General features: G+C 41.5%; 1 long non-coding RNA gene across 2 annotated transcripts in view; it reads right to left on the bottom strand.

The window, feature by feature from the left end:
- Window positions 1-1,739: 1,739 nt before the first annotated feature.
- Window positions 1,740-23,717, bottom strand: part of LOC126489163 (uncharacterized) — a 32,724-nt gene continuing 10,746 nt past the window's right edge. The window contains exons 4-5 of one of the 2 annotated variants that reach the window (XR_007588873.1): window positions 4,129-4,218; window positions 1,740-2,366 (exon numbers count right to left, since the gene is read on the bottom strand). This is a non-coding gene — a long non-coding RNA (uncharacterized lncRNA). The remainder of the gene's footprint in view (window positions 2,367-4,128; window positions 4,219-23,717) is intronic. The other variant, XR_007588877.1, reaches the window with a different exon arrangement.

The following is a 23,717-nucleotide window of genomic DNA, read 5'->3' as shown; positions in this document are numbered from 1 at the left end:
GATTGTTTATAGCCTCCCTGGGCACTGCATTCATATGTACACACATACACACATGTATACACACATAATTAATAACTTTTAAAACAATGAAATCCTACTATATATATATACTTTTGCAACTTTAATTCAGTTAGTATAATGATTTCAGTTTTCATCCATATTATAAAACTTAGCAGACTTTGCTTCCCTTTTAGAATGAACATTTCACTGTGTGTACACCAGGTTTTTTCACTCATCTGTTGGTGAACACAGGTTACTACTACATTTTGGTAGCTGTAATTAATGTTTCTAGAAATATTAGTGTTTCATATCGTTTTTTAACTTACATTGTATATATTTTCAAAAATTCTTCTCATTCATTGTTACACTTATGATATTTTTCTTTTTACAGGACTATAATATCTTTTCATATATATTATTCATATATATTTCACATATGATTGCGTGTTTAATAAATATATTTGTATTTCTTTCTGTTTATCTAATATCTTTTTCTTCAAATTGTGTTTAGTGTTTTAAGTATATCTTGTTTCCATGATAGAACTGCCTTTCAAATTTCTTACAATGCTTGTTTTTTTAATTTTTTATTTATTTATTTTAGTGATTTTATGGATAGAACTGAAGGCTATTTATTTATTTATTTATTTATTTATTTATTTTAGTGTTTTGAGACAGGGTCTCTCTACATAGTCCTGGTGTTGAGGAGTTTGCTATATTGACCAGGCTGGCCCCGAAATAGATCAGCCTGCCTCGCCTCCTAACTGCTAGGATTAAAGGTGTGCACCACTATGCCTGTCTAATCTAGGGTCTCTCATATGGGAAGTATATATTCTACCATAGAGATTACCACCCGAACTAACTTGTTGTTCTTGATGAAGAATAAAAGAAAAAAGAGCTGACTGGGGACTAGGTATGTGATCCAGAGGCAGAGTACTTTCCTAATATATGTGAGGCCCTTAGGTTCAATCCAGACTACCAACAATAAATAAATTAATAAGTATATAAATAGAAAAGCTTTAACCCATCTATTTTCTAGCTATTAAAAGTATGCCAGGGGCTGGAGAGATGGCTCAGAGGTTAAGAGCACTGTCTGCTCTTCCTTAGGTCCTGAGTTCAATTCCCAGCAACCATATGGTGGCTCACAACTATCTGTAATGAGATCTGGTGCGCTCTTCTGGCCTGAGGGCATACATGAAGGCTGAACACTGTGTACATAATAAATAAATAAATCTTAAAAAAAAAAAAGTATGCCAGGCCAGGCATAATGGGACCCTCCTGTTACCTCAACACTTAGGATGCAGAAGGAAAGGAATCTGAAAGTTCCAGGCTAACCGAGATGATAAACAGTGAATCTTTGTCCAAAACACAACAACAACAAAAAAAATGTTCCTTTCTTTCCCTTCTCTATTTGTCTCTTTAAAACCTTGAGGAGGGTGGTTGTAGGGAGAGGCTCAGCTGGTGAAGTGTTTGTTCTGCAAACATGAAGACCTGAGGTTCGGATGTATCCTCAGCTCTCACATACACAGCTGGGTGTAGTGGCATGGTCTGTAATGCCAGTGTTGTGGATGGTTAGGGACCGGAGGACCCTCAGGACTCTCTGGCCAGAGAGGTGGTCTAATTAGAATAGCAAGCTCCAGGGTTAGGGAGACACCTTGTCTCAAAAACTAGTGTGCACTCAACATTTCCCTGTGATGCCACACAGGCAAGTGTGGGCCAGTTCATCCCAGACATGTGTGAATACAACACACACACACACACACACACACACACACAAGTGCATACACACACTGAAGAAAAAAAAACTAGTCTTTATGATCACCTTAAAAAGATCCAGAGTGCTGGCAGTTACTGCATATATCCAACCCCCTCCTTAACCCTGAACTAGGCACAGTGTATTTAAGGCTTGCAAGAAGACAAGAAAATTGATGTTTCTGGTTCACTATTAGATTTAAAAATTTAAAATGTAGCCACATGTCATTAAGTTGATGTTGCAGTATTTAGTCTCTTGTTTCTTCATTTTTAGGGTAATATTTGGAAGTAGGAGTATTTCTGTAAAACGAAGGCTTTAAGCTTAGGTGCAAATCACATCAAGTGCTCACTCTGTAAAAGCAGTTTACATGTCAGCAAAAGAAGCTATTTTTAAAAACGTGAAATGTGACACCCCGTCAGAAGGAGTAGTCACTGAGGACTTGGTATGGATTTATCCATGACGGAGGCTAAGTTACAAGTCAAGTATTTTGTTCTCCACTTATCTATCGGAAACGGTGTCCTCCGGCTTGTCTGTGGCAGGACCTTCACCCATATTCTTTGAGGTCATTCGTTCCAACTGGTCACGCTAAAGTAGTGTCTCGGCTAATCAAGTGACGCTACAAGAAAAATGAATACATTTAAAAATAAAAATGGCACCTGGTTATTACCCAGATATATCTCTTCCCTCTGCTTCATTTTAGTCATAGCTATTTAATTTCCTGAAACAAAAAACAAACAGATTTTTCACGAATGTCAGTACTGCAGAGCTTGCATAGGAGAGAAGAGCCAGCTGTACCGGGTTTCGTCTTATGCATCATCAACAAAATTGGCAGCTAAGTTTCTGATTTCAGAGCCTCTCTGGTTTCTGACGATGAACAAGCTGCGCTTGATTTTCAGATAGAAGACTGATGCTTTGCTGACAGAGGAATCTATTTTTGATTTGAAAATTGGGCAAATTCGTTGCAAAAATTATTGATGTAGGATAAACGCAGATCTCATTTTTAGACTCCCATCTCTAACCCTTAGAACACTTGAGCTAATTATTATTACAGTCATCATCCTTCTAATTATTAGCATTACGAGGGTGGAAACTGAGTATTTAACTAACATCACAGTTAAATTCTGTAAGTGAGTCATATATCGACAAGTATTATGCTAGCATGGGGCATAATTGTGATGAAAAGGAGCAACAGAACTAATTAGCAATCGGTTGTATTAGCATCCCCGGTCTGGTTATAACACTCATTTAGAGCCGTGTTGCTGATGATCATGGGTAAAGCATAAACATTATGGAAAGACTGGTGGTGCAAATGGATGTAAAAGAAGAGGGAAGCGCTTCTTTGTTTTGGAACTTCTAGACAATGGAAATGGCACCTCAGCCATGGCTTAGAGCAAAGAGTGTATTTTTTGTTGTTGTTATTTTTACTTGTTAATTTATATTTGATAATTTGCTCAGTTGCTAATGATAGATGACCAAATTGTGTGAAGACAGTAATACTGGCCTTATACAAAATTACGTGGTTGTAAATTGTGCATTGGATATTTTTCATTTCCTGTGCCCATGTGGAAGGGCCCCCTGTGGGGGGTCCCATTCTTTGGTGATGCCTGTTTCCTCAAAGTGAATTTTCTCCCTCTCTTTCACTCTGGGTTGCCTCTCTCTTCTCCCACACCTGCTCTTCCTTACCCATCTCAACGCTTACCTGTCGCTCAACCCATTCCTTTAAGGTTTTACAAGGACATGTAAGTTAAGAGCCTGGAATGTTTATTTTTTTAAAAAAATATGTTATCCTCCTGGGAGTACAGATTTGCATTTTGAAGAAGAACTCTCGAAGACCTATTGCCAGCAGTTGAAATGTCACATCTTCTGTCTGTCAAGAGTGGCAAAAATCCATATCCTACAATAACCGGCTTTTCCTTATCGATTCTACCCAGTTTAAAGTGTGTGTTTCTGAAGCATAATGAGATCGAGATGAAGACCAAGGGCTTTGCACTCAGACAGACCTAGTTTTAAAACTCAACCCTCAGTGTGTGGGTGCGCCCCTCGCGGTCCTGAGTTCCTTGCTCATGCTCTCTCTCCTTCTGCTCCTGATTTGGACCTTGAGATTTCAGTCCGGTGCTCCAATGTGGGTCTCTGTCTCTGTCTCCTTTCATCGCCTGATGAAGGTTAATATTCAGCCGGATGCCTATATGTTTTTTTTGGGGGGTTCTCCTTCTTATTTAGCTTCTCTAAGATCGCGAATTATAGGCTCAATGCCCTTTATTTATGGCTAGAAACCAAATATGAGTGAGTACATCCCATGTTCCTCTTTTTGGGTCTGGCTTACCTCACTCAGGATAGTGTTTTCTATTTCCATCCATTTAGGCAGTTTGGATGCTCACCTTACTAGACCTGGATGGAGGTGGGTGGTCCTTGGACTTCCCACAGGGCAGGGAATCCTGATTGCTCTTCGGGCTGACGAGGGTGGGGGACTTGGTTGGGGGAGGGGGAGGGAAATGGGAGGCGGCGGAGGGGAAGAGACAGAAATCTTTAATAAATAAATATATAAATAAAGAAAAAAAAAAGAAAAAGAAAACTCAACCCTGCCACTTACAAGCTGTTGGGGAATTTATTTATCGAGGATAGCACAGTGTTAGCCACCTCGCCAGGCTGTCGTTGAGAGGTAATTTGGTCAGTACCTATAACATTAGCATTATAAGGCTGAATGGTGAAAAGTCTTCAGCCATCATGAAGTGCCATTATTTATATAATTTGTAATTACTTAATTAGAGCATTCTTTGGAAATTGTTGGTTTTTACTGATCTGAATGCAAGCCTTACATATTTACACGTACGTGAATATTCGCATTCTATGCAAGGAAAACGCAAACGTAAGAAAACCACAGCACAGCGCGAAGACTCGGTTAGTTCTCTTCTCCAGCAGTGGAATGCCCAAATTCTGTTCACAGTAGTTGCTCAAGGAAGGTCGAGTTTTAGCCAGTCCACTGCAAAATGGCTCTCAGGACAATAGGCTTTTCCTGTCAGGCAAGAATAGGTTGCAGGAAGGAAAAGCCTTGGTTTGGACACTGGACTGTAAAGTTTTGTCACCTTGACAAAATCTAGAATCACCTGAGAAGGGAAGGGAGGCTCCATGCTAGACTGTCTAGATAAACTTGGTCCATGAGTATAGCCATAGGGATTTTCCTGATTACATTCATTGATATGGGAAGATCCCGCCCACTTTGGGCAGTCCTTTTCTTTGTGCTTGGGTGCTCGGTTGTGTAAGAGTGAAGAAAATGATCTGAGAACAAACAGCAATACAGTTCTTTTTCCCTGCTCTTCATCTTTGAACTAACTGTGTGAACGTGATTCGCCCAGCTGTGTTAAGCTACGACAGCCTCCCTTCCCGGCTTTGCTGGACTGTAACCAGGAATTGTGAGTTCAAAATAAATCTCTTCTCTCCTAAGTTGTTTTTTGTCTGTCTTGCAATTGTTTCCTTTGTCTGTTTGTTTGACAGCATGTCACTCTGCAGCCTGGGCTGGACTGACACACTGGCTATGCAGACCAAGCTAGCCTTCAACTCACAGAGATCCACCTACTTCTGCCTCCCGAGTACGGGAATTAAAGGCAAGCACCACCCTCCCTGGCTGTGTCAGAATATTTTATCAGAGCAAAAGAAAGGAACCAAGCCGCACATTAATATGATTCGATTAGATTAAATTACTCTTTTGTTTTTCTTTTAGTGGAGAGCAAAGGAAACATTCTCTTCAGAGACACGCCTACCCTTTTTTTCTCTAGTGCAACAGGGATCTCATAAGTTATGAGCAATAAATTAGTATCCCAGGGCCCAATTTACCATAAGGAACATATTAGTATCTTCTGGTTGCTCAGAAAACATACCAAATTATACTCCAGAGGTATGAAAGAGTTCATATCACTCTGTAAAGTACAGCCTGGTTTATTATCAGTAAAGAATTGATGCACTTGGAGAATTTTTAAGATAACATAAGTAAAAACAATAATAATAACAACACAGATACTGTTTGTTCCAGTTTGGTGGGGTACAATCAGTGGTGAGGAGCAGAAAACAACATGGGTGTGATGATTCGTGCCTGTAATCCCAGCACTCAGGAGGCCGAGACAGGATTGCTGTGACTTAAAGGCTAGCTGGGACTATAGAGCAAAACCCTGCCTCAAAAAGAAGGCAGGGGGCGGGGGGGGGATGAAAAGTTCAGTTGAGTTCTTACCTGAGTACCATGAATCTATATACAGACAGTATTTATTCAACATTTACCATGGCTGCAGTGGCTTCAGCTCAGAGGCATTTTAAAGCTGATTCTGCACACTGAGTTCACTGTGCTGTCTCAATGAATGACTTATCAGTGGCTCCAAGTGTGTCGGACACAAACACCTGTTGCTCAAATAGGTAATTTTGTGGGGAGCACATGACCCCCTGTATGAATAAGCACTCGTGGAATGGGAAGAGTCTTGTTAATGACCCAATGCCTCAGACCCATGGAAAGAACAAGGCTTTGCCTGGTCAAGTGTGGATCTTGTTGGATGTTGACAATGTGTGCAGAGAGTACCAACCACAGCTTCTTCCTCCAGAATGACTTCAGTCTGAGACTGCTTCCCTATTGAGAACCTTACAGAGTTAACCAACCTGCTTCCTAATTCAGCTGTATCTAAAGGACAACCTGAGCCTATGTACTACCAGTGTGTCTTCTCTACCAGAGCTCACCAGCCGCTTATCCCAGCTTTTCTGTACACACTGTCCTTTTTTCATCCCCCGCCTCCCCAGTCGGGTCAATCCCCATACCACGCAGGTAGTGGCACAATTTGATTTGTAGCAGCCTGATTGGCTGGAAGCTGTAGAGTCATTCATATTTTATTATACACTGGGAAACCTCAATGAGCCCACGTCATGATAGTGTTTTGGGATCGAGTCAGCAGCTGAGTGAGAAAGCCTTGCCTATTCCCATATTTAAGGATGCTTGCATGTTCTTTCTCAAAAACCTAAAATGTAGCTGGGCAGTGGTGGCGCATGCCTTTAAACCCAGCACTTGGGAGGCAGACGCAGATGAATCTCTGTGAGTTTAAGGCCAGCCTGGTCTATAAGAGCTAGTTCCAAGACAAGCTCCAAAGCTACAGAGAAACCCTGTCTTGAAAATAAACAAAAAAAACAAAAAACCTAAAATGTTTCTACATGGCCCTTCTCCACCAAGTGAATCCTGCCAATCACAATGCGGAGCAGCCTGGCATCAGGTGTTCCCAAGCGTGTATATCTGGACCTTCTATCTGACACTTGAGATACCATCACCCAAACTGCTCTCTTCCCCTTTCTGCAGGTTCATGCCAGGGCTCTTCTCATTCTGGGAGACCACACCTAGGCAGCACACTTGGCAGCTTCTCCCTTTCCATCTTAACTGTCTTCCCTTGTGGAGAGTGGGCAGGGGAGCATGTGTGTGTACACATGTGCACGTGTGTGCACAAGCCAGAGATTCACTTCTGGTACCTCCCTCTGTTGTTCCCTAACTTTTTCTTTTTTCTTTTTCTTTTTTTTTCTTTGGATCACTTAGAGCCTCGCTGATTGACTAGCCTGGCTGGCCAGTGAGGCCACTGTTCTGGAGTTACCAAGACAACGTGCCTGGCTCTTACAGCTTTTCTATGCTACTCAATAAATAGTCCGATCCTTGTACATCAGACAATACTTTACCAACTAAGCCTTCTCTCTCGGCCCCAAACACTCATGTTGTTGTTGAAGTGTGTGTGAGGGTGTCAGATCTTGGAGCTGTCCTGTGAGTGATAGGATTTGAACCCAGGTCCTCTGGAAGACAGTCACTGTTCCTAACCTCTGAGCCATCTCTCCAGCCCAACACTCACATTTTAACCCAAAATTTCACTCCTTATCTCACTCATCACCAGAAGCACAAACTCTGTAACAGGTTCAATTTATTGCCCATGTCCAGCATGTTCAGTACTTGCCTTTGTAAGTAAAACTTCACTGGAGTATAACCATATCCATTCCTTTGCATATTGCTTTCACACTAAACAGTAGGGTTGAATCTTTCAAAAAGAGAGCCCCAGGGCTGTCAAGCTTAACATCTGGGTTATTATACAAATTTTCTGTCCTTTCACCTGGTCCCTGGTTAGTCATCCTCCCTATTCTGTACCTCCCTGCTTCTGACCTGTACTTTTGCTTCTGCCATCTATCGGGAAAGTAGTCAACAGCAAACCTGTCTGCATCCTCGCCACCATCTGGGAATGGCTCCATTGCTTTCTTACTCTAGGCTAAATCTAGCTGGGTCTGTTGAAACCATCCCGGATGCAGTCAGAGGCAAAGGAGGGTAGTGTGTGTCTGCCGCCTGTGCACCTGCAGGCCCAGCACGTTCTCTGGTTCCCGGACAAAGCCTGCTCTTTGCATCCTTGCAAACCAGCTCCGTGGAGGTTTATGATAACAGAGTTTGCTACATCCTCGGTGTCTAGTGAACTCTGTTTCACATTCTCTGACCATTTCAGCACAGGCACACACCCTCCCGCTGTCCCCCTCCCCCATCATTTTCCTTTTGTTACTCTTCACTGTCTTCCTTGCTCACTTCAGTGCTCACAGGGATAACACACTGGATGCCATTCACTCTCATTTTCACATTAGAACAAAGCAGCCAGGCTCCTATCATCATACTCTTGACTTACTGATCATCTCTAAAATCCCTAACTCAAGCATGTAGTTCTCTGCCTAGTGTCTCCTAACCCAATACACAAGTAGCGTCTTGACTTCATTAAAAACTTTTCAAAATGGAACCTGGGAGAGGGTTTTGTGGGCAAAAGCATTTGCTACACAATCCTGACAACCAGAGTTTGATGTCAGAAGCCACCTAAAAAGCTAAATGGACCAAATGAATCCAGTAGGTTGAAACAAGAAACAAATAACGAAAACAGTTTTAAATGAATAACATGAGTTTGGAAGGGTGACTGATGGTAGTCCTGAGGAAAGCTGGAAGAGTAGAATGAACAATAAGGAAACATTGTAGGCATGCATGAAAATTTCAAAGGATAAATAAAAATTAAAAGCCAGATGTGGTGGTATGCTTCTATAATCCCAGTACTACTACAGGGAGATGGGAGATAGAGACAGCACAAATCTCCTGGAAGACCTCTAGTCAGCTAGCAACAGAAGTAAGAGAGACCCTGCCTCAAAAGAAGGGTGAAGAGCCGGGTGGCAGGGAGCACACACCTTTAATTTCAACACTCAGAGGCAGAGGCAGGCAGCTCTCTGTGAGTTCAAGACCAGAGTGATTTCCAGGACAGCCAAGGCGACAAAGGGAAACCCCTTTCTCCAAAACCAAAAACAAAATGAACAAACAAACAGATAAAAATCCCAAATAAACAACAACAACAATAAGACAAGGACAGAAAGAAACTACTCATAAAACTTGTCCTATGCACTTCCACACTCGCAGTGTGGTGTGCATATATGCTCAGACACTCACCAGATCAGAGACACAGTGCAAAATAACAATAGTAGTAAACTTCAATGAAAAATTTCTGACTTTCTGAACTGTTGAGCTTATGGTTGCATTCTTATTATCTTGCCTGCCATGGGTCCTCCCTTCCTTCTCCTCTAAGCAGAGAGTCTTTGATATTTAAGCCTACCTATAACAACATCCTTTGCTCTGACATCTGCCACCTTCCTTCCCCTGATTAAACTGGTAGGTCCCAGGACAACCTCACAGGGAGGAGGATGTAAGGACGGCACTTACTAATGCCATTTTCAATCCAGTCTGTGACCTTCAAAGGAGTCGTCAAGAGCAGTGGCTCTTCCCCTAGCACTTTGTTGCCACACATCTCCAAAGCCATCACTTCCTATCCTGCCATTATTTCTTAAATCTCTGCAGCTCCTCTCCATACCCTCCGTGTACCACCTTATTTCAGAAACATTGACAAAATGGGTTTAACAAGAACTCCATTGCCTCCCAACTTAAAACCACCCACCCGCCTTACTCTGCGTCATCCCCTGCCTGCCTTATATTACGGAACAAGCGCTTCCGCTGCTACCATCAGTTGAAAACTGAGTTCCATTCACGGCGTCCTTTTCCACGGTTTGGCTTCTCTTGTATCTCTCTCTCAGTACTGAAGCACCATTTCTCTTCTCAATCATCCTCCACATTATAAACCACTTTTAATTCCTTCCTGAGTGTATGCACACGTACATAGAGCCATGCATGCGTTCATTATTAAAACAGTCATCTGTCCTTGATTTTATTTTCTATTTGGGGGCAGGGCTTTTTATATATAGCTTAGGCTGGCCTTGAACTCAAAATCTTCCTTCCTTCAGTTTCCTGAGTTCTGGATATTAGGAACGCACCACCAAGCCACCCATAAGCATAATTGTTAGTGGTAGTAACAATTGTTGCAAAAAGACGCTTGAGCTGGGCAGTGGTGGCACACGCCTTTAATCTCAACCCAACACTTGGGAGGCATAGGCATGATCTCTGTAAGTTTAAGACCAGCCTGATCTACAAGAGCTAGTTCCAGGGCAGTTAAGGCTATTACACAGAAAAACCTTGTCTCAAAAAAACAAGAGAGAGAGAGAGAGAGAGAGAGAGAGAGAGAGAGAGAGAGAGAGAAGAAAGATGCTTGATTCCACCTGATCATGCTCTTCCTATGGTCTCTTGGGGCTCAGCTTAAATGTCTTCACAGAAAAGTCTTCTCTGTCCACATAAATGTAGCCACCAGCCACCAGTGATGATCTTTGAATGATTACATGAATGGCAGACTCCATTCCCTATATACTACAGATCATAGGCTTCTTCAGGGCAAAGGTCTCTGTGAATTGTGCGGCTTTTTAGCTGGTGTTTGATAAACACTTGTTGCATGAATGAATCATTGCTAACTAAAAATGAGCAATAACCTAAAGATAAAAGCTATTAGCATGATAGTCTACTTTTAACTTTTACGCTGGCATTTTTACTTTGAAAGAATCAAAATGATAGCTTTTAGGCTTCCACTAATCCCTTCTAAAGCAGTGCTAATCTGTGGGGCTTATCCATATGCAAAATTAATTTTTCTAACTTTAACTTAGGCTTATAAATAAATAAGTATACATATATGTATGTAGATGGATGGCTATATATACACCTACCCACACATATATAAAACATATGTTAGTCCTGTTCTTAGGATCTGCCAAACTTTCTTGGTAAGACTTGCCAAATGCAGTCATGTGACAGGATGACAGCTCTCTTCTCTGGGATAAGTCCAGGCTTCCAATGTCTGGGACAGAAATAATATAGACCAAGAAACATATATAGCTGATGATGGATGATTTTTGGCTCTCATAATGTGCAGTTTGGTTGTCTTATTGGGAGACTATGAAGATCATTAGACCAGAACTTATTTTTATTTCTACTGAGCCGAAAGAAGTTTCTCTTTTCTGTTTTCCAGGGAGACAGTATACTGCAAAGACAATTTGCCTGGTCAGTATGGGCTTCTTCTAATCTCTATCACTCAATGACAGCATCAGATCTTTGTGCCAAGGTAGCTGCCTTATTTTTATTGGCATAGCAAGCGTGTGTCCAAATATACTCAATTATAGATGCTTTCCTGCTACCAATAATGTGGCAGTGCTTAAGAGTGAAGATGTTTTTTTTTTGTTTTTTTTGTTTTTTTTTTCTCACTGGCAGCCCTGATCCCAAGCAGATGACAGGAGCTCTGTAGTGGCTGCATTTGTTCCTAGAAAAGAAGTAATGGTTAGGAGTGGTTTCCACCACAGGCAAGGGGGAAAAGTGGCCAACAGTAGCATTCATGAGCTGAGATTCAGGCAGAAAATCAATGATAGTGCTGACATGTGCAACCCGACTGGCTTCCGTATCAGACAAATGATAGTTGCAACATTGCAGTGATCTGCAACACTGCAGCGATCTGCATCCCTTGTTCTTACAGAAAGGTAATATTCAAGCACAGGAACCAGGACTGGCCCTGCACTAAGGAATTTGTTTTTCTGTGATGTCGTCTGGTTAAGAAAAGAACTCTCATACAGACAGACTTCTCTTTGTGTCCCACAGGGTACAATCTGCCTATGAGAGTTCCTAGGCCAACTGCTAAAAGTGGCTTCCCCAAGAGTCAGAGAGAATTTTCTTGTCCAAGTTCTAACAAATTGAGGGTCCATTTGGAAGGTTACAAAGGGAGATAATGTTGAACCAGGTACGGTGGGGCAGGCCCATAATCTCACTACTCACAGTGGGAAAGTGAAGAGGATCATCCAGTTTGGACTACATAGTTCAATCCCATCCTGAGCTACAGAGTGAGACTCAGGCCAATATGTATGTGATGGACAGTAAAACCCTATCTTAAAAAGAGGAAGTATAAGAGGGAGAGAGAGAACGATTGAACAAGTCAGAAATAGAATACACTATAGTAGATTAGTGTACTAGCTGGCATAGTGTACTTGCGTCTCCACTTGACACAGCTAGTGTCATCAGAGAGGAAGGAGCCTCAGTTGAGGAAATGCCTCCATGAGATCCAGCTGTAAGGCATTTTCTCAACTAATGATCAATGGGGGAGGGCCCAAACCGTGATGAGAGGTGCCATCTCCTGGACTGGTGATCCTGGGTTTTGTAAGAAAGCTGATAGAGCAAGTCAGTAAGCAGCACTCCTCCATGGTTTCTACATCATCTCCTGCCTCCAGGATACTGCCCTGCTTGAGTTCCTGTTCTGACTTCCTTTGGTGACGAACAGTAATGTGGAAGTGTTAGCCAAATAAACCCTTTCCATCCCAGCTTATTTTCTGGTCATGGTGTTTCATCACAGCAATAGAAACCCTAAGACAGTTACTGAACACATTCAAGAGCTTTCATGAAGGAAGGTTTCACGTTGAGTCTTAATTCAACTTGAAGATGGCTAATTAATTAATATACCTTGGAAAGTGAACAGGTGGAGAGATGTTTCTGCAAGTGTAGGGAGCAACCAGAGAATTGTAAACAGTTAGAGCTCGGCATCATCCACAGCCAGAGCAGTGAGAAGAAACTGTGAGGCTAACAACAGTCATGCCATAAAAGCCGCATGGAAGTGGGGCTTCAAGTTCTGGTGGTCCTGTTTTTTTTTTTTCTTTTTCTAATGTTTTTATTAAAGAAGCAATGGAATAGCTTTCTGAGCTTTCATTGTATAAGTAAGTGGGGAGAAAGGAAGAATGAATAGAGGAAGAGAAGGAAGGCGGGAAGGAGCGAGGGAAGGAGGTAAAAAGGAAATCTAGGTATTTTAAGCCATCAACTGTATCAGAAAATTGAAAAAGTTGCTGCTTGTGAGGCCCCTCTCCCCCCATCTCTTGTCCAGAGATTTTTGTCTTTAGCTCTTCACTAAACTTTATCAAACTCAATGACTTAGAGTCTCCGAAGATTTAGGAGCTGTGTTCTCCTGAGCTGAGTGCTTGCAGTCAAACCAGTCCATCCACATTGATGGTTGGTGACTAAGCCAAGGGACCAACATCCAAGCCAAGGCACTGGCACCTGAGCCAACACCTACCCAACATGAATGAGCCTTGTTTGGTAATGACAAAAATGTTCTCCTTGAGAAGTTGAAGAACAGGTGCCAAGACAAAAATGTCAGTGGCAGACTGCCAAAGTACAAAGGAGGGGGAGAGGAGGGGAAAGAGAAAGCACCGGAGAGAAGAGCAAAAGCGACAGTGGGCAGCAGCCGAGCTCTAGAAATTAACACCAGAAGTGTTCATCTTGGAAGATGGGAGAAGTCACAGAAAACATCAGTTCTCAAAAGAATTTTTAGTGGCCCATCCCGGCCACATTGTCATCACTGTGAGAGCCCCATAAAAATCAGTGGCTCTGTTTTTAGAATGTAGCCTATTTCTAGGCCCCAAATATGATGGGTTTGGAAATGAAGATCTACACCCCTCCCTTCTGATCCTTGGCTGAAGTGACCAGCGGGTTCCCAGGGGATGCCCGCTGGGGTTGGGCACTGCAATAACTCATAAACAAACAAAAATCAAAGTCATATTTTATCCCAGTAATACATAAAAACTCTGCAACTATTGTTTTTCAAAAGCACCCCAGGTAATTCTGATAAGAAATCACGCTGGAGATGGTCTGTCCCGGGAGACACAGGGTTCGCTTCTGTGGCTGTCAGTCTTCTTTGCATTCTTTCACCAGAACATTTTTATAGTCGTCTAATATTCTTCTCTTTGCACCACAGGCTCCACTCCCACACGGATCAGTACGATGTGTCTTCTGGTTCTCTGTTCTGACGACTATCTAGTGATATTCATCCCTTCCCTTCTTTCCTTTTTAAAAATTGTTTTATATTTTGAGATTATAAAAATAATTTCATCTCTCCCTTCCCTTTCCTCTCTCTATGACCTTCCATGTGTTCCCCCTTGCTTTTCTTGAATTCCCGATCTCTTTCTTCACTAATGGTTGTCGCTTACACACACACCCAAAGGATGGTATTGGGGAGCAGTGGTAGTTCTTTTCTCTGCTGCCCACAGTTGTCCAGTTTTGCTGTGGTTTTGTCTTCAGAATGGCCCAGGGAACCTCGTACTTCAGAGGCTCTGAAAGCTAGGGTGAAAATCACTTATAACTCAAGTTATAAGAGTAAATTTGTGAGAATCTACCATCATATTTGGGGCCTAGAAATAGGCTACATTCTAAAAACAGATCCACTGATTTCTATGGGACTTCTCACAGTGATTACACTGCGGCCAGGTGGGGCACTGAAAATGCTTTTGAGAACTGACACTTTCTGTGACTTCTCCCTCCTTCCAAGATGAACACTTCTAGTGTGAATTTCTGGAGCTCAGCTGTTGCCAGGCACCAGCGGAGCTCTGGGAGCACAATTGAAGAGAGGGGGGAGGGATTATATGAGCAAGGAGGGTGGAAACCCACAGAGACAGTTGATCTGAGCTCATGGGAGCTCAAGGACTCTGGACTCTTGACCAATAGCTAGGGAGCCTGCATGAGACCGATCTAGGCCATTTGCATGTGGGTGACAATTGGGTAGCTTGGTTTGTTTGTGGGGCCCCTAGCAGTGGGATTAGGAACTGTCCATGGTGCATGAACTGGCCTTCCCTATGAAGGGATACCTTGCTCAGCCTTGCTGCAGGGAGGAGGAGCTTGGTCCTGACCCAACTTAATAAACCAGGCTTGGTTGAATCCCCATGGGAGCCCTACCCTTTCCAGGGGCAGGGAATAGGAAGGGGGTAAAAAGGAGGTGCAGGGGGGAGGGAGGGGACGGGATGAGAGAAGGGAGGGGAAACTGTGATTGGTATGTAAAATAAATTTAAACTTAAAAGAAAGAAACAAAAACCACTATTTTGTGAAAAAAAAAAAAAAAACCTCTTCTCTCTTCCTTAGCAACAAACCTTAACTCCTCTTGCCTAATCAGCAATAGCAACCCCTATTTCAGCCAGGGAAACATCTACATCTTGTGATAGGTAACAGCACTGTTTGAGCTCAACTGTGGCTCTGTTTTCCTATACTCAGGTTTCGTTTCTAGATGGCTTTCTGGACAGTTTTCAGGTCAAGCCTCCTGTACAGTAAGCGCTGGGTTGGGCCATGGGTCTGTCTCTCAAAGGTTCACGTTGGAAGAACAATCCTCAGTCTGAATTTGGAGGAATGATGTGAACACTGTACAAGGTAGGCCAAGTGGGGTGTCAGTAGGTCCCCGAGGGCATCGCCCTTTGGAAGAAACCGCAATAGCCTTCCTGGGACTGTAGTTAGTTGTGCAAGAGGATTGTTATAATAAAGACCAGATTCAGTCTTCTCTTCCTCTACCCTCAGTCTTGCCATGTGATCTTTCTCCAACTTCCCACCCCATAACCCTGCCATCGACAACACTGTCTTTCACAAGGCTCTCCGTGCCAGAATCTAGTTTATGTGGGAGCTATGCTCTTGAACCTCCACGGTTGTGTGCTAAATCAGCATGTTTCACAGTTAATACTTCCACCCGCAGATGATTCATTAAAGCAACAACAAATACCGTAAGAAAATACGATATTTTTTCAACCATGGAAGGAGTAAAATTCCAGCCCTAAGGAGACTGGCCAGCTTCTGAGCCAGTGAGCACGGCCAGGAATGCATTGGGTGGTTTTCTGAAACAATACGGATGCCAAGTGATGATATGGCCTCATTGGACACATCAGAGCCCATCCCTGCCTGAAGCTGGAGATGCTAGACCACCAAATCCAAAAGACTACCATGAAATGGGAAGGAGGAAAGTTACAGTTCTGGAAATTATCTCAAGTATTCCATAGACTAAATTTTATATTCTTATTTTTTGTCTCCCCACATACCAGCCCTTTCATCGGCCTTGCTGCCTGTCATAAAGCGGCTTGTATTAAATTTAAATAAGCCAACAATGTTGCTTTTAATGGAATTGATGTTTGCTTAATATTTAGAAGTATAAAAATATGTCTATTGAAGCTTAAAGTACATAGAAAGCTAGAAGGGAATTAAAAGCTTCTTATTTTGCTACAGAGAATAACCAATGTTGAAAGTTAATGTATTTATTGGATCTATTGTTATTGTTATTGTATATTAATGTTATCCATAAAATTATATATGTTTATAATCTATTTTAAGATGAAGTTATCACCACTAAATGCTTTTGAGCATTATGGGAGAAATATTTGTTTAGGTTTTCTTTCTACTATTACAACAGTTTGTATAGCTTGCTGTGTAGCTCAGGCTATGGGGGGGACTCACTTATCCTGCTTTAGTCTTTGGGATCATGGGCATGTGCTACTTTGCCCAGACTTAGTCAAGTTTTAAGAATAGAAAAGTATAGAGCTAAATAAAGAAAAGGGAAGGAATCAGGGGGAAGAGAACAAAGGAGAAAAAGTGAAATCATACCAAGACATCACCTCCGATTTTCAGTATGCTGCAGATACTTGCTTTACATACTTGTGGCAAAGTTATTTATACTTGTATCTTAAGCATAATTAGCACATAAACATTCATTTGTCTTAGCTGACAGATAATATCTACCACTAGATGCTTTATTAGTCTTTCCCAATTAAAAAAATGACTCAGGTAATCAATATGAGCTTTAAAGATGTGGAAACTCATAACTCACATTTCTTAGCAATAAAAATGACCATGTTGTTGCTGCGTGCAACTTCTTGAAAGAGGAAAGAACAGGAGCTATAACAACTCTTCCAGGCAGCTCACAACTTTGTAAATAGTTTAGCTAATGTTTGTATTTTTAGCATGGTTTTGCATCTTTTATGAATATGCTGTGCCCTGAATATTTGTGCTAATATCCTATGGATATCCAATTCATATGCTGATATCTTACCTCTCAGTATGATGGCATAAGGAGGCGGTTGTTCTCAAACTGAGGGTCAAGACCCTTTTGGGGGTCATATATCAGATATTTACATTACAATTCATAACAGTAGTAATATTATAGTTATGAAGTATCAACAAAATAATTTATGGTTGGGGTCATCACAACATGAGGAGCTGTATATTAAAAGGTCACAGCATTAGGAAGGATGAGAACCATGGGGACTAATTAAATCATAAAGACAGCACCCTCATGAGTTGGATTAGTCCCGTGTTAAAATTAAGACCTGGAAACAATTTCTTCTTCCATCTGAGGATCCAGCAAGAAGCTGCCTTCTACATGCCGTGAAAGAAAACTTCCTCAGATGATAAATTTACTGGAGCTTTGGTACTGGACTTATCAGCTCCAAACCTATAAGAAACACATTTCTGCTATTTAAAAGCTGCAACCTAGCCAGGAAGTAGTGGCATAAGCTTTTAATCCCAGCACTCAGGAGGCAGAGGCAGGCAGGTCTACAAGAGCTAGTTCCAGGACAGGCTCCAAAGTTACAGAGAAACCCTGTCTCAGACAAAAAAAAAAAAAAAAAAAAAAGCTACAACCTATCTTATTCTGCTTGAACAGACTAAGAGAAAATACAATTTTCAAAGACACGTGTGTACCAAAAAGCCTCGACTCTCTTCCCTTTTGAATCCTCTTAGTCTGTTTCGTCCAGTATGTGAGTTTGCATGTGTGTGCATGTGTGCGTGCAAGTGTGTGTGTTAAACCGAGTGTGGCAAACTGAGTTATATTGCTATCACATTTCAGAAAGGAGTTACAATAACTGCGTGTGTGCATGCATGTGTGTGTGCGTGTGTGTTTTAAGCTGAGTGTGGCGAACCAAGTTATACTTGTACCGCATTTCAGAAAGGAGTTACAATAGCTCCTAGAATTGCATGCTCTTGGGCCTCCCAGAGCAGAGAGCTGACCTTTGGCGAGGATTATAATTGAACACACACAGGATACCATCCTTAGGGAGATCTATTGCCATGCCATGCATGCAGATTAATGGCGAAATGGGCTTGTCGACAGTGTGTGCGATAACATGCTATGAGTTGGGAGTAAGCACGGAGATCTTTTTGTGAAGCAGTAGTAGGGTTCAATCCACAGCCCATGCTGGGAAAATGCTAACGGGGACAAAAAAGCATGCCAGTCCCGATGCCTGCTTAGGACAGTGAGATTTACCTAGACAGAAGAGCTAGACAACAACATGACATAGCAAACCATCACTATATTTGGATTCCACATAAGGAATCCAAGGTTATATACAGCCCAAGGAAGTCTTGGTACTAAATAAGACAATGAAAATTTTAGTTCATCATTTTTCATATTATCTGGCTCATTTCTAGCAAAACTGAATTTTTTAGGTTTTGATACAGGATCTATGGGTCTCAGATTAACATTCTCCTTCATTAGCTACCAATCTGCTGGGATTATAGGTGTGTGCCACCAGGCCCAGCCTGAATTGAGCTCCAGAACCTACCCACAGTGAAGTAAATCAAGAACTCGTCACCACAAATGAGTTCTTGGGTATTTGTTTCAGCTTCAAGCCTTGCCAAAAGTCTTTAAAAGATCTGGCTGGAGTTTATGAAGGGCCCTCCGAGGAGACAACACTGTACTCCTGCCCTCTCCCACACTTTATCCTAGAGGTGGCTCAGGAGTTTCCAGAACACTTCTTACAGCAGCATCCCAGCATCTCGAAGGCCCAGATTCGTCAAAACCAATCAAAAAGATCTCATTTGATTCCTACACCTATCGCGAAATGGATGCCAAACCCATATAAAATCACAAGTAACAGCCACAGAAGGACCTTAACTACTTCCTACTGCAACCTCGTTTCTTTATGAGGCAATTGAAATTCAGGGCGAGAAATAAAAATTCTAACAATTCATAACAATTCTAATAAAATAGTGAGATAAAACTTCAAGGCACTAAATAAAAATGTATGGGAACTTATCTCAAATTCCCCTCAAATAGCCTGTGTCCTGGTAAACCCTTGTTTGCAGTGTCCTATGGTAGCGTTATCCTTGGTATTTGCAGTTATATAGAAACTGCTTATACTTATTACTTCTGTGCACTAGGCATGTCCAAATAGATTTGCATATACTTGATATTTATCTTCACTTCTGTTTTGCCATTCCTCTTTAGAAACTGAGGCATGGAGAGACTAGTGACCTTCTCAAGGTTGCTGAAGAAGGAAGGAAGTGGCAAAGCTCAGCTCCAAGCCGAAGCATTGTGGTTCCGGCATCAAAGTGCTTAATCACACACACATAACACCTCTCGAAAATCCTTAATTTGCTACACATATTTATCAAATCCTGTGATTTTAGAGTTTCCTGAGCGGGAGGGGGATGTAAAGGAGAACTGCTTTTTAAAAAAAAATGTTAGAATCAAGTGATATATTGCTGTGTTCATTTCTTAAACATCTTTTTCTGTCCTCGTGGGCACAATGAATAGTGTCCTTACCAAGAGAGACAGCAAACTGAGTGTTTCCGAAACGGATTTGTACTCAGAATCTTTGATGACTCCTAGACAAGAGACATGGGAGAACCCATCCTAATCAAGATGGTCGGAACTGAACACAAAGCTCAAAGCAATTGTACAGCCTAGAAATGCTATCTGAAAGGCTAAATCTTTGGATTTTTATACTATTTGGAAGAGGATTTAGTTCTGTTAATAGGACAGACTTCGTGCAACATATGTTAAGAAAAAAATTTGGAAGCACTTTAAAAATACAAGCTTGGAAGCTTAATCTTGCAAAAAAAAGGGGGGGGGATCCTTAAAATGTTTTGGAGCTTTTAGGAGAAAGTCAATATTAAAATTAGTACAGCGCATAGAGAAAAGGCTCTATGAGTTGAGTGACTGTTGGTTTTCTAAATGTCAGCATGGAAACCCAAACAGAAAGAGGTGAATCGGGTCCCTGGAAAGGAAAGACTGACTGGGAAAAGTGAGTGCTATTTGTGACGTGGCTGATGGGCAACCAAAAATTGCCAAGAGTGTGATGACAAGGTATTTCCTGGCACTCAGGACGCCTCAGGTCGTACCTGACGGTACTATTGAGGGGTCATGAGCTTCAAAACAAGAGGCAACGAAATATGGAGAAATGCTACCAATTCCTTGAGTGATGTCTCCAGATAGAGCTCTTTGGAGTCTGGAAAGCATCCATAGAGTGTCTGAACTGAGCTTTAGACTAAAATGACAGTCGTGTGCACAGCAGAGGAAAACAACCAACTCTTAAACATTACCTGTGGTCTGCTTTGATTTTAACAGCAAGGAAAATAACCAGTTTTTAAGACATAGCCCGCCCTCTGCTTTCACTTAACCTCATGATTTTTTAAAATATAATGTTTGGGCTATTAACAGAGGCTAAGGATTTCTTCATCATGCCTTTAGATTCTTACCCTGAACACAGTATTTAAGTTAGCAGGAAATTTTATTAGAGACAACTTCCTTTATAGGTGTAACCACCTATACCGAGGAGAAAAAAAAAGTCTAGTTAAATTCTACTAGCTTTGGCCTCTATTTTTTTTCTTATATGTAAAAAGAAAGGATTGATCTGATCCTCTTCAAGGGTTTAGAGGAAGTGGTGTGAGTATGCTAACACACAGCTACAATTCCAGGACTTAGGAAGCAGAAGCAATAGAATAGAATGTTCAAAGTTAACTTGGGTTCCATAAATATTAAAATTTAAAAATAAAAAAAACCTTTCTTTGAAGAAGAGGAAGAGGAATAGGAGGAAGAGGAGGAGGAGGAGGAGGAGGAGGAGGAGGAGGAGGAGAAGAAGAAGAAGAAGAAGAAGAAGAAGAAGAAGAAGAAGAAGAAGAAGAAGAAGAAGAAGAAGGAAAGAAAGAAAGAAAGAAAGAAAGAAAGAAAGAAAGAAAGAAAGAAAGAGAAACACGATTGTCTGTCTATAGCAAACCATTACTCTACCCAGTCCTTGTCTTCTTCCATGTCTAATATATTGGTGCCATTATATTGGGTGATTGAAGACTCCTTTCTAATCTGTCCATTGATTCATCCCAATCCTGGTACGATGTGCCACATTAACTCACACAGTCAGCTTTCTTTTGATGTATGAACACAGATATTAACCCCGACCCAAAGTTCACTTCTTGACCAACTAGTTCAAGATGAACAGGGAGAGGGTTGGACCCTTAACCCCAACAATGCCCCGATTTCAACAGACAGCATCCAGATTGAAGTCAATGTTCACAAATTTCTTTAGCCCCTTCTCCCTCTAACTCTGGTTCCATAGTGTTGTAGGGTATGGATGTAAGTCAAGGGCTGTGTATTAGTTAATTTCCTGTTTCTGAGATAAATACCAAGGCAACTTAGAGAAAGAAGAGTGCATTTAGGGGTAAGGCCATAATGAGGAAGCTACCACTATTGTTTTGCTGGTTTGATATTTAAAAATAAAGAAAAAGAAATATTTACTATACCACAAAATCAGAAACCCTCACAGCGAAAACCGGAAAAGAGCATTGCCTGGATCCCCCAGTAAAGCTCTCTTTAGAACATTTCTCTCTCCCCACAGAGTAAGAAATGGATTTTTCAAAGCATCTAAGCTACCAGCCTAAACAGTTGTGATTCTCCAAAGCTTCCATTGTCCTGCCACACTTGCCTTTATGAGCACAATGAACTGTTTCTGTTTAACAGTCTTTCCTCTCTAATTAAACAGAGATAGAACTGAGTCAACAGCGGAGTTCTGGAAGCTGACAATCTGAAATGTCAATCAGCTCTGTCCAAAGATATTAGGAAGCGGCATTGATCCTGCATTCTTAAAACAGAGGAAGACCTTTGAATTAGAAACAGTCTCATGGAGGGGCTGAGGCCTCTCGCAACTAGCCAAATCATGATTCATTTCCCCTCCCAGACATCTTCTGATTCATAGAGTAGACAGTCAAGGCCAAAGCTTGTCCAGCTTGCAGGAAGCGAAAAATTCCATGCTGTGCCATCGGTGTTTTCTCTGTAGTATCCTAGCCTTGTCCTAAAGCAGAGGACATGGATGGAGCAGAAGGCTACTAGTGTTACGAAAGCAGAGGAGGTTGTGGATGCAATGATTTGTTGCTTCTAACTTCATTCTTGGGGAAGATGTAGGGGATTCTTTACATTCCAGTCACAGAGCATCCTCAGCTCAGCAGGCCCAGGTATAAAGCCGATGGCTTCATGACTTTCTAAATACAGCTAAAACTATCACTGTGTGTACTTTGAGGGGGTGAATTGTATGGCATGTAGATTTCTTTCAAATTAATATCTATTTATTTTAGTGTTTCTGGCTACCAGCTGAGGGTTCAATCATCTACACTGAAAAAATAAATCTTAAAAAATCTTACAGAAACCCTACCAAACTCAAAAGTAACCAATAAGCAAATGCCCATGTATCAAAAATCAGAATACTAGAGGCTTGGGAGATGTCTCAGTGGTTAAGAGCACTGGCTGCTATTCCACTAATGTGATTCCCAGCACCCACACGACGGCTCAAAACCATCTGTAATTCCAGTTCCAGGGGATTCAAGACCTTCTTCTGGCTTCTGCATTCACCGGGCATGCACAGGTATGTATGCAAACAAAACACCCATACATACATAAATAATAAAAATTTTAAAATCATAGTTCTATAATTTCATTCTTAATCCTAAAAGTGAATTTTATCAATACAATAGCAGTCATGATTTTTTTTTTAAAAAAAAAAAAGTGAAGTGTTTACTTAGCCAGGTGTGGTGATTTACAGTTATAATCCTAGTACTCTGAAGGGTGAGGCAGGAAAATTGCAGCTAGTTCAAAGCCAACCTGGGCCGCAGTGTAAAACCTTGTGTCAAAACAAAACATCCTCACTGGAGGGAAGGCAATAGCCCAGTCATATAGCAAACTCCACGTGCATATCACAGGCTCCAGATGACTTTCTGGCACATTTTCCTACTGAATCCTCACAAAGACCTGTTTCACTTTATGAACTGTAAAAACCACCATTTTCTAGCAACAGGAAGGCGGAAATTCAGCAAAGGGAAGCATCTTGTCTCCCAAACCACAAATGAAAACCTGACTGGAATCTGACTGGAAACCAGGTCTTCCCGCTCCTAACTCAGCAGTCTTCAGCATCAAAATCCACTACTAACAATGCTGCTTCGGCTTGGGAATGGCCGCCTTTAACCTTTAGAGCTATCACTTTAGCACGCTTTTGAAGTTCCTTTGTTAATGGAATGCAAGACCATCTTTTCTCGATCTGCAACAAGGAAAGAAATCATAAAACTTGATAAAATTCTAAATCATCAAGAATGTTTTCGTCTTAAAACCTGGACTCATGTTTGTTTGTAGGGAGATGTGTGTGTGTGTGTGCGTGTGTGTGTGTGTGTGTGTGTGTGTGTGTGTGTGTGTGTGTTGAGAGAAAGACAGACCCATCGCTATGTGTTGGTGGAGAGAAGAGTAGAATGTGATTCTAATATGAAATCACTTATTGATTTCTATGTAAGCTGTTTAAAGAAACTAATATTTATTGAATGGCTAAAAATTTATAAATCAGCTTTCCTCATGATTAACACCTCTCCTGTTCTGTCTCTCTGTATCTTTCTATCTCTCGCTCTCTCCTTCCCTTTCTCTCTCCTCCCTCCCTCTTTTGTTAAATAAAATAATTTTCAAACAATTGTATTCCATTGTCTCTAACAATC

This window comes from Alexandromys fortis, unplaced genomic scaffold (assembly GCF_014885135.2).
Source record: "Alexandromys fortis isolate MF-2015 unplaced genomic scaffold, M_Fortis_MF-2015_v1.1 scaffold_8_9099976_23576923, whole genome shotgun sequence".
Taxonomy (NCBI): Eukaryota; Metazoa; Chordata; class Mammalia; order Rodentia; family Cricetidae; genus Alexandromys; species Alexandromys fortis.
Note: the sequence above shows the minus strand (reverse complement) of the source record. Positions and strands in the feature narration are given on the sequence as shown.